This window comes from Halichoerus grypus, chromosome 1 (assembly GCF_964656455.1).
Source record: "Halichoerus grypus chromosome 1, mHalGry1.hap1.1, whole genome shotgun sequence".
NCBI classification, from domain to species: domain Eukaryota; kingdom Metazoa; phylum Chordata; class Mammalia; order Carnivora; family Phocidae; genus Halichoerus; species Halichoerus grypus.
In genome coordinates this window covers 200,113,718-200,126,012 of record NC_135712.1, presented here as the reverse complement: position 1 = coordinate 200,126,012, position 12,295 = coordinate 200,113,718, and the positions used below count along the sequence as shown (strand labels likewise).

The window sequence follows — 12,295 nt, the reverse complement described above, 5'->3', positions numbered from 1 at the left end:
GACAAAATCACCTTTATTGACTCATTGCAAGGATAGAGGTAGCATACCAATAGAGTCCTGGGACCTGTTACTAAGCAAAGGAAAGGGAGTTGTTTTAGGATTTGGGAAAGGATGGAGTTCAGGTAAAATTTAAACGAAGTGGTGTTTTGTTGATAGGCTGGAAGCAGAGCATAGCTGTGTGTGAGGGGTCAATATCTGGCCTGGACTGTAAAGAGGACCAAGGTTTCCAGTGCATACCACAAGGTTAAGATAGATGTGGAATGGGGAGGTGGGGGAAGGGAAATGGGTAAAATAGATAAAGGGGATTAAGAGTACACTTATCCTTTTTTTTTTCACATTAAAACACTCATAATTGAAATACCTTTATCTTATGTACAATGAGTTGGCATTAAGGTAGGTATCTTGGATGACGCATTCAAGGAAGTTCACTTAATCCAACTTAATGAAGCCTATATCCTTTGCATATTGACGGAAACACTGGCAACAAATATTGAGGCCGTATTTCTGGATCAGACCTTGCTTGTTTGAGCAGATGTGGCAAGAACCCTGGCCATCTTTTCTCAGATGGTTCCAATAGAACTGCTGGTGACCCATCTTGCTCTCTTGGATGCAAAGAGGCAGAAGGGAGAGTACATTTACCTTGATGAGCACTGAGAAATGTATAGAATGGTGAATCATTATATTGTACACCTGAAACTATTATAACATTGAATGTTTATACTTCAATAAAAAAAGTTTTTGGGGATGCCTAGGTGGCTCAGTTGGTTAAGCGTCTGCCTTCGGCTCGGGTCATGATCCCATTGTCCTGAGAATGAGCCCCACATCTGCTTCCTGCTCAGCAGGGAGTCTGCTTCTCTGCTCCGCACCCCCACCCTGCCATGCTCATGCTTGCACGCGCGCTCTCTCTCAGATAAATAAAATCTTTTAAGAAAAGGTTTTTTTAAACATAGATGTATGTAGTCACTCACTTATTTGAAACTCCCCAGCTGGGCTGGAATTCGAAGCTGCTTCTCTGTCAAAATTACTTAGGTCCTCCAGCCAGGAACGGGACATTATATGCTTACTGGTATGTGAGGGAGAAGAGCAGTCCCTGGCATCCAGGGGCTAGTTCTTGGTGTTGTCCTGTTGAGCATAAACAATTTCATGAAACATCAACATCAGAGTGATTATGATGGGTCAAGACAAAACTAGTCCACTCTATAGTTATGTTGAACACAAAACAAGAGCACTGTTCAAGCCACAAACAACCAGACGTCCCCACTCCCAGCTAAAGACTACTGCTTCTTTACCATCACAGCTTTAGCCTCACTCTTTCAGTCCTCCCTGTAGATGAGATTCATTAAGGTACTTGATCATAGAATTAACCCTGCTTTTGACAGCACCCAATCCCAAACCCTCCTCCCAATCACCTAACAAGCCAAATCCTATAATTGTGTTCTAACATTCTTTTTTTAATTAAAAAAAATTTTTTTTAAAGATTTTATTTATTTGACAGAGACACAGCGAGAGAGGGAACACAAGCAGGGGGAGTGGGAGAGGGAGAAGCAGGCCTCCCACGGAGCAGGAAGCCAGATGCGCCGGATGCGGGGCTCGATCCCAGGACTCTGGGATCATGACCTGAGCTAAAGGCAGATGCTTAACAACTGAGCCACCCAGGTGCCCCTGTTCTAATGCTCTTAATGATACACCCCATGATTTCCCATGGTGTGCATTCTCTTTCACAGCAATGAATAATAAACCCAACTTTTCAGCAATAGATGAATTCCTGGTGGTTGTTTCCTGGAAGGAAATGACAGGATTTCAGTTTCAACTTCAGGAACTTTAGCAAATAGTTTCTCAGTAAGAAAGCAGGAGTCCTCAAAGAAATGGGTTGTTATCAGACTGCAACTGCAACATGTCCTTGAGGGAAATACTGTTTCTGGTCACAGGTGTTGATGATAAACAGCCAGGGTTAGAGTCTGAGCTTATTGTTCCTTTCTTAATGTCCTTTTTGAATCCTCACACTAGAAGACAGAAGAGGGGGTTTTTGTCTGGCGTACTCACTCTCATTCCTCAGCCCCTGCTACGTGCTCATTTTGAAGGAATGAATGTTTGTATTTTTCTGTAACTATGGGCTGTCTTTTCACTTTCTTAATGGTGTCTTTTGAAGCAAAAAAGTTTTTAGCTTCAATGAAATCCAATTTAGCTTCTTTCCTTGTTTGCTTGGGCTTTTGGTGTCATCTAAGAATCCATGGCAAAATCCCAGGTCATGGACATTTACCCTTGTGTTGTCTTCTGAGAATTTTATAGGTTTAGCTCTTACAGTTAGGTCATTGATCTGTTTTGGTTCATTTTTGTACATGGTGTGAGGTAAGGATCACTTCAGCTGGGATTCTGATAGGGACTGTGTTGAATGTATAGATCAATTTGAAGAGGATTGCCATCTTAACAATGTTAGGTTTTCCAGTTCATGAACATTGGATATTTTTACATCTACTTGGATCTTTAATTTCCTTCAACAATATTTTGTAGCTTTTGGAATCTAAGTTTTGCACTTTGGTTAAGTTTACTCCCTTGTCTTTTTTTTTTTTTTCCTTTGCTGTGCTATCGTTAATGGAATTTTTTCTTCATCATTTTTCACGTCGTTCATTGCAAATGGGTAAAAATATAATGGATTATATATACTCAGTTGGTATCCTGCAACCTTGCTGAACTTCTTTATTCTACGCATGGTTTTTTTAGTGGGTTCTTTAGGATTTTCTATATATAAGATCTTGTCATGTACAAATAGAGATAGTTTTACTTCTTCCTTTCTGATCTGGATGCCTCTTATTTCATTTTCTTGCCTAAATGCCCTAGCTAGAACCTCCGGTATGATGTGGAATGGGAGAGGTGAGGGCAGACATCCTTGTTTTGTTCCTGCTCTTAGTGGGAAAGCATCCAATCTTTCACCTCTGAGTATGTTAACCTGGGTTTTTCATGGATGCCCTGTATCAGGTTGAGGAAGTTCCCTTCCATTCCCAGCATGTTTAATCCTTTTCTTCTTTGTGATGCTTCTTTCCCCATCCTGGGCAGTTCCTCACACACTGGATACTTGAGGGCATCAGTATCCCCTGCAGGTCTTGGGGATCTCTCTCTGTGAAATTCTCTCTCTTTGCTAGTACTCTGTCCTGTCTATGAACTCAGGCAGCCTCAGTCTCCCCAGGTTCTTAGTTCCATCTTTTCAACTCAGGGAGTATTTCACCATAGTTCCTCCTCTCTATCTGGAAACAAGGCAGTCAGCTTGGACAATCACAGGGGTCACCTTGTTCTTTGCCCATTTCTCAAGGATCACTACCCTTTGTTGCCTGATGTCCAATGTCTTTCAAGTTGCTGTTGCCTATATTTATATACGTCATTTTTTCTTTTGTTTTTTGTTTTGTTTTGTTTTTAAGCAAGAAAGTTAATCTAGACCTTTCTACTCCACTTTGGATGGAAGTAGAAGTCTGTGGATTATCTAAATGAACCAGAATTTAGCAAACTTTTCCTTTTTTTTTTTTGTTTGAGCTTGTTGAGTCTTCTTTAAGAAAGTCTTCGTTACCCCAAAGTTCATAAAGATATTTTAGATTTTCTCCAAAAGTTGTAAAGTTTTCTTTTCACGTTTAAGTCTTTAATCCATCTGTAACTGATTTTTGTGTTTGGTGTGAAGGGATACAGATCAATTTTGGAAGTAGTATGTTCTATTTAACCTTGCTGAAATTTGATTGGTATCGTATTGAATTGTTAGATACAGTTCAAGGAGAATAGGTATCTTAAAAAAAAAAAGATTTTATTTATTTTTCGACAGAGAGAGAGATAGCAAGAGAGGGAACTCAAGCAGGGGGAGTGGGAGAGGGAGAAGCAGGCTCCCGGCCGAGCAGGGAGCCCGATGCAGGGCTCGATCCCAGGACCCTGGGATCATGACCTGAGCCAAAGGCAGATGCTTAACGACTGAGCCATCCAGGCGCCCTGAGAATAGGTATCTTTTTAATATAAAATGTTGACTCTTCTTGTATTTGTCCATTTTCCTATCAATAGTGATGGGTTAGTTCCAGCTTTTTCCTTTGACAAAGAATACCTCTGTGAACATACTCAAATCATATCCTTTGGTACCTCATACACATGTGCAAGACTTTGTCCAGGGAAGTATCTGGAGTGAAATCATTGGGTCATAGGAAAGGTGAATTTACCATGAAGCTTATAAAGCTCATTTTTTAAAAAAAGATTGTATTCATTTGAGAGAGGGAGAGAGAGGACAAGCAGGGGGAGAGGCAGAGGGCGAGGGAGAAGCAGGCGAGCAGGGAGTCCAATGCAGGGCTTGATCCCAGGACTTGGAGATCATGACCAGAGCTGAAGGCAGATGCTCAACCATCTGAGCCACCCAGGCGCCCCTAAAGCTCATTTTTTATGCATAATGTTGTTTTCCTTCCTCTTTCTTTTCTTTCTTTCTTTCTTTCTTTCTTTCTTTCTTTCTTTCTTTCTTTCTTTCTTTCTTCTTTCTTTCTTTTTCTTTCTTTTTCTTTCTTCTTTTCTTTCTTTCCCTTTCTTTCTTTCCAGGAGGCTCCACACCCAGCATGGAGCCCAACACAGGACTTGAACTCAGGACCCTGAGATCAAGAGCTGAGCTGAGATCAAGAGTTGGACGCCTAATCAACTGAGCCACCCAGGTGCCCCTCTATTCCTTTTCTTAATGAGAATGCCTCTCTCCCATTGTATAAGCCTCGGGTCCCCAGATAGCTGGATTTGCTCCCAGTCATAGTTTATGCACATGTTGAACAAACCAACGCAAATCTGGAAAATTCAAATAGAAGGATTTGATGCAGAAAATTGGGTCAAAGGGTGTGGGAAGGACTGGAAGAACAAAAGGGAGAAGGGGATCTTACATAACAATTAGGAAATTGTGGGGCGCCTGGGTGGCTCAGTTATTAAGCGCCCGCCTTCGGCTCAGGTCATGATCCCAGGGTCCTGGGATCAAGCCCCGCATTGGGCTCCCTGCTCAGCAGGAAGCCTGCTTCTCCTTCTCCCACTCCCCCTGCTTGTGTTCCCTCTCTCGCTGTGTCTCTCGCTGTCAAATAAATAAATAAATAAATCTTTAAAAACACACACACACAATTAGGAAATTGGTACTGCCTGGGCTGAAGGGCCCTCTTCTATAAGAAGGGGTCGAGAAGCCTGCAAACTACCCCTTCTAGACTCCTTTGCCAGCTGGCTTCTTGTTAGTTCTGTCAGGGAGACACTGGCAGGAGACTGGAAGGCAGAAGAAGGAAGAAGCCATTTTTTCTGCTTCTGGTGACTCTGCTGGGCCTTCAAATGTCCATTTTCTTTCCATGAGTTAGGACTTCGCGAGCCCGGTTCCCTTCCCTTCCCAGCATGATCTCATGTCTGCCCTGGAGTTCAGAGCTCTCTGGCAAGCACGGCCCGTGTTTTCACCTTGTTCTCCTCCTCGGAACAGTGACTGCTCTACAGCTTCCAGCCCTAGAAGCGTCCTTCAGCCCCACTTCTCTGTCTCTGGTCACCCCTGGTAGAAAACATCACACAGCCCTGCCCCAGCTCCACTCCAAATACTGTTGCAACCACACCATAGTTTCCCTTGCTTTCCTGTGTCTACGTTGTTGAGTTGTTTCTGCCAAGTGCTGCCTGGCGCTTCCACGATCCGTGCCAAGAGAGTTTTTATAGCCCCGAGTTGAAGGTGAACCCACAGGACCCATAGACTGCCGGCAAAAGCGAAGCTGCAAGTGGGCTTGGTCAGTCTCCTGCATGTCCACCAGAGGGCAGCAGACACCGCTTAAAGATGCAGGGCGCAGCAGCCCGGCGCGATCCCGAAACCGTTGCATTCCGGATCATTTCCAGGGTGCCCGCGGGCTGACAGTCCTTAGCTCCCCTCCCTGGGAGCTTGGCGGTGGACTCGTCATGGGCTCTCCTGCTCCGGAATCGCCCTCCCTCAGTAAAGTCCTCCCTGCCTTAGCCCCCCCAACCCTGCCATTGCGCCCCTCGTTCTCACATGACCTCAGAGCGGCCCACCGCTCCCCTGACCTCCTCTCACGCTGCTCACTCACTCCAGCCCCACCGTGCTTCTGGAGGCCTCAGAGGCAAGCTCACCCAGGGCCTGGGCTTCTCTGTCCCCCGTCGGTAGGGCTCATTCTCTACGTGTCTCAGCTCCGCGTCCCTAACTCCTTCAAGTCTCTACTCCACCCAGCCTTCCCTGAGCGCAGCCCGTGTGCCAGACCCCCTTTCCAGAAAGATCTGCAGGAAGAGCCATCACCGGACAGCCTCCAGCGCTCACATCCGCGGCGGTCCGCGGGGGCTGCACAGAGCCTCCCCCAAGTCACACTCTTGCAGGGGGAACAGCGGCTGCAGCGGCCTGTCCTCCCCCCACCCCGCCGTGGGACACCCCGACAGACCATACTTGCCATACTTGCTCCAGAACTCCCCACCGTGGCTTTGTTGCGCTTGTCCGTGTCCACCTGCCTCTGCCCAATCCTGCTTCCTCCGCTTGCCTTTCACTGCCTTACCCAGGGCCCCTCCTCACTGGAACGTAGGCTGGGGGGCGGCAGGACAGGGATTTTGTCTCTTTGTTAATGAAGGACCTAGAAGAGGGCCGGTGATCCAGTAGGTGCTTAATAAATGTGATGAATGAATGAATGAATGGGGAAGAGACGGAGAAGCAGGCTCCCCGCTGAGCAGAGAGCCTGATGTGGGGGCTCGATCCCAGGACCCTGGCGCCTGTCCCTGTGGCCTAGACTTCTCACGGCTCCCCTCGTGTCACTCCTCCAGCCTGCATGGCATTTTAGGGTTTCTCCTCTCCTGGTCCTCACTGCCAGGCCTGGTTCAGCCCCTGCTGCCCTCCTGCCCCACCCCCTCTAATGCGGCTGTATCCGCGGCTTCCCTGCCCTCTGAAGCCGCACTCAGGGCATCACTCCCACCTCCTGGCCAGCATGGCCCCCGAGGCCTCCGCCTTCACCTCGGTGGCACAGCACCTCCCTCTGTGTGCTCAGCCTCTCACCCAAAACAGTCTCATGTGCCCTGAGGCTCCTCAAATTTCAAGAAGGGCAGGCTCAGCAGAGGGCTCAGGGGTGCAGACAGAATGCACTCCCTGGCTGATCCTCAACCAGTGGGGATGGAAACCAAGAGAAAAAGGTTCTAGTCCCCTGTCCTGCAGGTGCACACTTCTGGGGAGGGGGCACTCTGCGTGCTTTTCCCAGCAGACTCCTGCCCCTCGACTACACAGCCCTGCCCAGGCTCCCCCACTTCTGTCTCTCCCTGCTCCGGGGTGCCCCTCCCAGTAAGGAGCTTTTAGGGAAAGCTCGGCTCAGCTTTTAGGGAAGCCAGGTAAGAACGCTCCTCCTTCAACTTCTGCAACCTTCTAGAAAGCACATCTTCCAGCTATATAAACCAAATACAGGTCCTCTTCCCCGCTTGTGCTCTCTCTCTCTCAAATAGATGAAATTTTAAAAAAAATAAATAAAGACACACGTGTACACACAAAGGTTTAGAAATAAGAGTTGGCTGGTCAACTTGAGCATGCTCCTGACAAAGGATTATTGGGATTATTTTCTGGTGGGACTAGCATGTCACTAAAGCAGGCCTTTTGATATATCAATTTTTTTTTAAACAACAACAACAACAAAACCCGAGTCAGATCATAGCACCCCTCTGCTACAAATCCCTCTATGGGTCCCCTCACATTCTGAGAAGAGCTGGGGCCCCTGCTGTGACCTAAAGGCCCAGGTTACATTTCTGACCTCGCCTCTCCTACCATCCTCCCCATCACTCACTACTCTCCACCCCACTGGCCTTCTTGCTGGTTCTTGAACATGCCAGATAGTTACCTCCAACTCTTGCTGGTTCCCTCCGCCTGGAATGCCCTTCCCTCAGGAGTATGATCTGCACTTGGTTGCCCCTCACCTCCTTCGGGCCCTCATACACCTGCTCTCTTCTGGGGCAGACGGTAGCTCTCACACACCAGTATAAATCCCATTTCACATGATCTTACATGATGCTGACACTCCATGGGGGGGGCAGGGGTGATGTCTGTGTTTCCGTCCCTTGAACCCAGATAGAGTTCTGTAATGGCCTTGACCAAGGTGATGGCAGGAGAGACCCTGATTTCTAAACCTGGCTCCAATAAGACAATTCTGTTTCCTCCTGGCTCTCTCCCACTCACATGCTTCCAGAGCCCTGACTGCTGGAGGGAGCAAGAGGAGAGACCACAGAGAGACTGAGATGCCCAAAGAGCCCCCAGTCTGCAGCTGCCCAGCTCTCACCCAGGCCAGGAACCAGATGTGTGAGTGAAGGAGCTCTCAAGGTGATGGTCCCAGCCCACCCACCCTCTGACTGCAACCTCATAAGACACCCCAAGTCAGAGCCACCTAGCTGAGATGCTCCCAAATTCCTGACCCACAGAAGCCCGGAGAGGTGGTATATGATTCTTGGGCATAAGCCACTTGTCTGGAGTTTGGGGTTATTTCTTACACAGCCATAGAAATTGGTGAGGTCTGCTCTAAGGACCCGATTTAAAATTTCAAGACACTCCCCCACCTCCTCACTCTCTGTCTCCCTTCTCTTGATTTTTCTCCCCAGCACTTACCGCTACCTGATAGGGAAGTCTAATTTATTTTAATTAGTAAATGTCTCTAATTTACTCATTTACTTTAATTAGTAAATGTCTCCCAAAGGCAGGGGTTTTTGCCTGTCAGGTTCATGACTGCACCACCAGGGGCTAGTAGGTGCTCAATATTTGTTGAACGGAATGAATGTACCTAGTAAAACTGCCAACCGTGTACGCAGGAATGAAAGCTAAAGTCTGGATGGTGGTTGTCTCTGGGGAGGGAGCAAGAGGAGGCAAATATCAGTGGCCTTCACTATATGTGTATTTTCTTCTTAAAAGAAAAAAAAGAAGCAAATGTGATGAGATGTGTACGCTTGATTAAAAAATGTGTTTGCCACATTATTCTCTATCTTTTCCATGACAAAATTTTTTATAAAAATAAGACTTGTACATAAATGTTCATAACAGCTTCCTTTGTAAGAGACAGAAGCTGGAAACAAACCAAATGCCCATCAGTTGGTGAACAGATAAACTGTGGAATATACTCAGCAATAAGAAGAACAAAATACTGGTACCGTCAACACCTGAAGCCATTATGCTGAGAGAAAGAAGTCTCATCCAAAAGAGCACGTACTATCGGATTCTATTTGTAAGCAATTCTAGAGCAGGCAAAACTAACCAGTGGTGGGAAGACATCAGCCTTGGTGCCTTTCTGGAGGGCAAGGATTCTTCTAGTCCCAGCTCGGGCCTTCCCTCACCGAGTGACCCTGGGCAAGTCATGGTCTCTCTCTGGGCCTCAGTTTCCCCCCCTGGAAATTTCAGCGGAGGCTGGGGTAGGTGTCTGCTGCTTCCTCCCATGCTGACATTCCGGGATTCTGGGATTCCCCTGCAAGCCAGGCCGCCTCAGGAATCCCCTGGGCCAGGCTGCAGGTGGCTCAGGCCTTCGGGGCAGGGGAAGGAGCGTCCCTGGGGCTCTGGAGCTCCGGCCTCAGGCAGACCTGGATGGAGCTGGATGCCAGGCACCCACCACAAGCGGGGCTGGGGCCCCCTGCGCTCACGCAGGGCACAGGGCTTGGAGGGTAAGAGGTCTGGCAGGGCCCCCTCGGCTTTTGTTCCTGTCTCCAGGGCTTTGCAAGCCAACGACAACGTAGCCCTGAGAATAAAAGCCCCTTGTCCAGAGTTCTGAGCCCTGATACTTTTCCATGTCACCAGCGGCAAACCGGAGCCAGGGGCCGGAGGGCTGCTCTGATTTCCCTGTCAGCCGCCCCTTGAGTCCCACACTCTGATGCCAGCCGGTCCCCATCACACAGCGCTGCCACCCTGGCCGCAACCGCGCAGCTGACAGTAATCATCACTCGGGTCTCTAATGAAGGAGCCGTCAGACTGGCCAGCCCCAGAGAGGCTGAGCACCCACGGGCCCCGAGATCTACACACCCCCAACCTCGCCCAGGGTGGCCTCCCTCCCCTGGGGGCCCAGACGGTTCCTCAAGCGATAAGGGGGGCCTTGACTGGGTAATCCCAGGGTCTCTCTGGGCTCACCCGTCCCTTCAGGAAGGCCTGGGCACTTGCAAGGGGGCACATATACCTCAGGGAGACAGGACTTCAGGAGGCCAGGGGACAACCTGGGCATCGGTTTTACTTGAATATTTAATTGGAGGAGAAGTTAAGAATTTAACATGTAAGCACTGCGAAAATCAATCCTTTAAAATTGAAATAAACAGAGCCATATAATAAATGAAGTCAAATGCAAATTTGATGTGAATTTTAAAGATGAAAGGAAGAGACCTTAAAAAAAAATGTGTTCGTGGAGACACTCTGTCCTTCGTCCCCTCTAATCACGCTTCCATCTGCACCACTCCCTGGGACCTGCTCAAGTCAAGGTCATCCAGGACGCCCAGGTGGCTCACCCGCGACCAGTCTCATCGCTCCCCACCTTACGGAGCATCAGCAGCCCTTCACACAGCCCGGTCACTCCCTGACTCAGGTTCTTGGGAGTGGTTGTCCTGGTTGTCCTGCTACTTCCCCCGCTGCTCCTTCTCAGTGTCCTTTGCAGCGTGCTCCTCTTTGCCTCCAGGCCTCCTCACCACGGTGAACCCCAGGGCTCTGAGCCTACAGTGGCTTGGATTTCTGGTTTTGAAATAATTCCTGCCAGTGTTGAGGGCTCTCTGCTGGGTGTGGGCAAAAGAACAGCCCCTTCCTTGCTCCTACACCTCACATCCCTGACCCCGCACTGGGAACCCTGCCCCCACTCGACCCTCATCGTGTACAGGATTTTTTTTCTTAATTTTTTTATTTAAATTCAATTTAGGTAACATATACTGTATTACTAGTTTCAGGGGTAGAATTCAGTGATTCATCAGTTGCATATAACCCCCAGTGCTCATTCCTTCACGTGCCCTCCTTCATGACCATCACTCAGTTACTCCATCCCCCCACCCTCTCCCCTCCAGCAACCCTCAGTTTGTTTCCTAGAGTTAAGACTCTCTTGTGGTTTGCCTCCCTCTCTGTACTTTTTTTTTTTTTAAGATTTTATTTATTTATTTGACAGAGAGAGACACAGCGAGAGAGGGAACACAGGCAGGGGGAGTGGGAGAGGGAGAAGCAGGCTCTCCATGGAGCAGGGAACCTAATGCGGGGCTCGATCCCAGGACCCTGTGATCACAACCTGAGCTGAAGGCAGACGCTTAACGACTGAGCCACCCAGGCGCCCCTCCCTCTCTGTTCTTATCTTATTTTATTTTTCCTTCCCTTCCCCTATGTTCATCTGTTTTGTTTCTTAAATTCTACATATGAGGGCACCTGGGTGGCTCAGTTGGTTAAGCAACTGCCTTCGGCTCAGGTCATGATCCTGGAGTCCCGAGATCGGGTCCCGCATCGGGCTCCCTGCTCAGCGGAGAGTCTGCTTCTCCCTCTGACCCTCCCCCGTCTTGTGCTATCTGTTTCTCTCTCTCTCTCAAAAAAAAAAAAAAAAAACCAACTTAAATTCTACATATGAGTGAAATCATATGATATTTGTCTTTCTCTGACTTATTTTGCTTAGCATAATACCCTCTAGTTCTATCCACGTCGGTGCAAATGGCAAGATTTCATTCTTTTTGATGGCCGAGTCATATTCCATTGTATATATATACCACATCTTCTTTATCCATTCATGTGTCAGTGGACATCTGGGCTCTTTCCACAGTTTGGCTATTGTGGACATTGCTGCTATAAACATTGGGGTGCATGCGCCCCTTCGAATCACTGTTTGTATCCTTCGGATAAATACCCAGTAGTGCAATTGCTGGGTTGTAGGGTAGTCCTATTTTTAACTTTTTGAGGAACCTCCATACTGTTTTCCAGAGTGGCTGCACCAGCTTGCATTCCCCCCAACAGTGTAGGAGGGTTCCCCTTTTTCCACATCCTCGCCAACATCTGTTGTTTCCTGACTTGTTAATTTTAGCCATTCTGACTGGTGTGAGGTGGTATCTCATCGTGGTTTTGATTTGGATTTCCCTGATGCCGGGTGATGTTGAGCACTTTTTCATGTCTGTTGGCCATTTGTATGTCTTCTTTGGAGAAATGTCTGTTCATGTCTTCTGCCCATTTCTTGACTGGACTTTTTTGTTTTTTGGGTGTTGAGTTCAATAAGTTCTTTATAGATTTTGGATACTAGCCCTTTATCTGATAAGTCATTTGCAAATATCTTCTTCCATTCTATTGGTTCTCTTATAGTTTTGTTGACTGTTTCCTTTGCTGTGCAAAAGCTTT

The 12,295-nt window shown here is 47.8% G+C and overlaps 1 long non-coding RNA gene and 1 pseudogene across 1 annotated transcript in view; both read right to left on the bottom strand.

Annotated features, from left to right (window-relative positions):
* Positions 1-379: 379 nt before the first annotated feature.
* On the bottom strand, positions 380-594 carry LOC118527195 (small ribosomal subunit protein uS14 pseudogene; annotated as a pseudogene).
* A 1,093-nt stretch (positions 595-1,687) lies between these two features.
* The window catches only part of LOC144380064 (uncharacterized), a 33,258-nt gene continuing 22,650 nt past the window's right edge, over positions 1,688-12,295 (bottom strand). Inside the window, exon 3 of the long non-coding RNA XR_013443825.1 lies at positions 1,688-1,779. This is a non-coding gene — a long non-coding RNA (uncharacterized LOC144380064). The remainder of the gene's footprint in view (positions 1,780-12,295) is intronic.